This window comes from Liolophura sinensis, chromosome 1 (assembly GCF_032854445.1).
Source record: "Liolophura sinensis isolate JHLJ2023 chromosome 1, CUHK_Ljap_v2, whole genome shotgun sequence".
Lineage (NCBI taxonomy): Eukaryota > Metazoa > Mollusca > Polyplacophora > Chitonida > Chitonidae > Liolophura > Liolophura sinensis.
In genome coordinates this window covers 92,715,812-92,719,995 of record NC_088295.1, presented here as the reverse complement: position 1 = coordinate 92,719,995, position 4,184 = coordinate 92,715,812, and positions in this window count along the sequence as shown.

Sequence of the window (4,184 nt, the reverse complement as noted above, 5' to 3'; positions counted from 1 at the left end):
TCTACATATTGTACATCTGTAAAATCGTCTGAAGTTATGGAATGCCCTCTACATATTGTACACCTGTAAAATCGTCTGACGTTACAGAATCCCCTCTACATATTGTATACCTGTAAAATCGTCTGAAGTTAAAGAATCCCCTCTACATATTGTACACCTGTAAAACTGTCTGAAGTTACAGAATCCCCGCTACATATTGTATGCCTGTAAAATCGTCTGAAGTTACGGAATCCTCGCTACATATTGTACATCTGTAAAATCGTCTGAAGTTACGGAATCCCCGCTACATATTGTACATCTGTAAAATCGTCTGAAGTTATGGAATCCCCTCTACATATTGTACACCTGTAAAATCGTCTGAAGTTACGGAATCCCCTCTACATATTGTACATCTGTAAAATCGTCTGAAGTTACAGAATCCTCTCTACATATTGTATACCTGTAACACTGGCTCAAGTTACAGAATCCCCACTACATATCATACGCCTGTACAAATTGTCTGAAGTTACGGAATTCCCACTACATATTGTACACCTGTAAAATTGCCTGATGCTTGAATATGAATGGAGGATCGACATTCATATAAACCATCAGCCATGCATAGATTTGGTAAAGTTTGCACAGGAAACCAACGCTGAAGCTATTTTGCTGTTTGATATATAAACTTATCAATGGCTGATTTCAATACCACTTCACCACACACCAACCAGTTACAAAAACGCCAAAATTCCTAGTTGGATTGGCTCCCAATCAGGCAAATTGCAGAGGGATGTAGTGGAACGGTTTGGGGTACTGTTTTTGTGCATGTTTGGCTTTTCCCATTTTACTGTATCTCTATACCCTCTTTCCCATTTTACCTGCACACTGAACCTCTATACAATCTTTCCCATTTTACCTGTGCACTGTACCTCCATACCCTCTTTCCCATTTTACCTGCACACTGTACCTCCATACCCTCTTTCCCATTTTACCTGCGCACCGTAATTCTATACCATCTTTCTCATTTTACCCGCACACCGTACCTCTATACTATGTTTCCCATTTTACCTGTGCACCGTATCTCTATACCCTCTTTCCCATTTTACCTGCACACTGTACCTCCATACCCTCTTTCCCATTTTACCTGCGCACCGTACCTCTATACTATGTTTCCCATTTTACCTGCACACTGTACCTCTATACCCTCTTTCCCATTTTACCTGCACACTGTATCTCTATACCCTCTTTCCCATTTTACCTGCACATTGTACCTCTATACCATCTTTCCCATTTTACCTGCACACTGTACCTCTATACCATCTTTCCCATTTTACCTGCACACTGTACCTCTATACCATCTTTCCCATTTTACACTGTACCTCTATACCATCTTTTCCTCCCTCTACATGCTACAAGTATATACTCTGCAAAGTATAAACAAATAATTACATACACAGGTATGGGACCATTATTTCTTCAGGCTACACAAATGCAGCCTATAAAAATGAACTAATTAAGATATCCCTTCTGTCAATAAGTCAACCCCAAACCCCGCTGCACCCATAAATCAACACCACCCCACCCCAGTTTTATTCCCAATGGAGTTCTTACAGATAGAAACTCTCGAAAAGGGATCACACAGCACTACCAGATTCATTTCAATCTGAATGTCTGAATGTCAACAGCAACATTTCGGCTATCCTGATAAATAAAACATATCTATCATATAAATAAAAAAATGTTCGTTTTGCCTGCTGTCTAAGTAGCATTACAGAATATAGTACTGACATTCTCTACTTTAAAGGTGACAGAGAGACGAATTTCTAAGATCCATTAAATAATAGCTACTAATAAGGGAGGTCACTAAGTTATTTTGACCAATAGAAAGAAAGATACTGGGTTGTAACAGCCCATGGAACTACAGGGCAAAAAAGGGGTGACATGTTGACTAAGGGACCGGTGTACTGGTTCACCCAGACTGAATGTCTCCATACACTGAAAATCTACCTACATTGCCTACTGCATACATGTACATACAGTGTGTACCTGAGCATTGCGAAATATAACCTACTTACAAATGGTCTTATGTGGAATGAATAGTTGTCTGAATGGCATGCTACAGGGCTCCTGGAACACTGTCAGCACAGTAACCCACATACTACTAAGGTTTGGTGATGGTGGTGGTAGGGGACGGAGGCGGGGGGGGGGGGGGAGGGGGAAGGGGGTCTAGGAGTCACACTACTGCCACATTCCTTGTGCACAGGCCCATACACCACACCAGGCCAATCAATACTGTTCATGACTCATGACATGATCAATGACATACAATACCTGATCAATAGTTGATGGCAAATCGTCATAACTGCTGCTGTCCACCTCAACATTAATGTGCCATATACACATGTATGAGGACTGACAATATAACAGAACCAAGTGTCACCTCAACATTACAACATTACTCTGCCATATACACATGTATGAGGACTGACAATAGAACAGAACCAAGTGTCACCTCAACATTACAACATTACTCTGCCATATATGAGGACTGACAATAGAAGAGAACTAAGTGTCACCTCAACATTACTGTGCCATATACACATGTATGAGGACTTACAACAGAACAGAACCAAGTGTCACCTCAACATTACAACATTACTCTGCCATATACACATGTATGAGGACTTACAAAAGAACAGAACTAAGTGTCACCTCAACATTACAACATTACTCTGCCATATACACATGTATGAGGACTTACAAAAGAACAGAACTAAGTGTCACCTCAACATTACAACATTACTCTGCCATATACACATGTATGAGGACTGACAATAGAACAGAACTAAGTGTCACCTCAACATTACAACATTACTCTGCCATATACACATGTATGAGGACTTACAAAAGAACAGAACCAAGTGTCACCTCAACATTACAACATTACTCTGCCATATACACATGTATGAGGACTTACAAAAGAACAGAACTAAGTGTCACCTCAACATTACAACATTACTCTGCCATATACACATGTATGAGGACTGACAATAGAACAGAACTAAGTGTCACCTGAACATTACTCTGCCATATACACATGTATGAGGACTTACAAAAGAACAGAACTAAGTGTCACCTCAACATTACAACATTACTCTGCCATATACACATGTATGAGGACTGACAATAGAACAGAACTAAGTGTCACCTGAACATTACTCTGCCATATACACATGTACGAGGACTTACAATAGAACAGAACCAAGTGTCACCTCAACATTACAACATTACTCTGCCATATACACATGTATGAGGACTTACAAAAGAACAGAACCAAGTGTCATACTAATGTGCCATACTATATACACATACATGGGGGCTGTTGATAAAACAACAGAGCTAAGTTTTACTGCTAACAAAATGCATACGTGTACAAACTGAAAACATGCACAAGAGCTGTAGGGTCTAGTGGGCCTCCATGGCTGAGGGAGTTGGCATGCCAGCATGGCGCAATGGTCCAGGAGCCTCTCGTCAAAGTAGTCGCTGTGAGTTCAAGTCCAGCTCATCCTGGCTTTGTCTCCAAAGCAACCTGCGGATGGTTGTGGGTTTCCTCCAGGTTTTGCTCGGTTTCCTCCCACCATAATGCAGGCCGCCGCAATATAACGGAAATATTCTTGAGTATGGCGTAAAACACTAATTAAATAAATAAATAAACAAACAATAGTCTATGCAGTCACACGCATATAGCACCTTCATACAAGACTTGTCCATTACATGTCACTTCCACAATGGTAGAGAAAAGAATAGAACTGAAGACAATTACAATTTGTAGATCAGAATCTACAAATTGTGTCAGCCAATAACTCTCACACACCTGTACATGCACACTAATTGCCATGGTTACTACACAAGCTGACACCACTTTGAGTTTTTAGTTTTAATAAACTGAAGACTCTTAAAAACACATAGAAACACGTAGAAATTTGTCTTTCACTCTAGAAAAGTCTGAAGACTGTTCATGTAAATTTTTAGTCCATCAACTGATTATAATCACTTACATATATTTACTTATAGCTAAGATTTATAAATTTTCCCAGCTGCACCAGTTCTACACAGCTAGCTTCCATGTGTATAACTAGGTTAGCTGTATGTACATGTGCACCGTAGTTTTGTGATGGAAATTACAGGGGAATCCCCATGTGGTC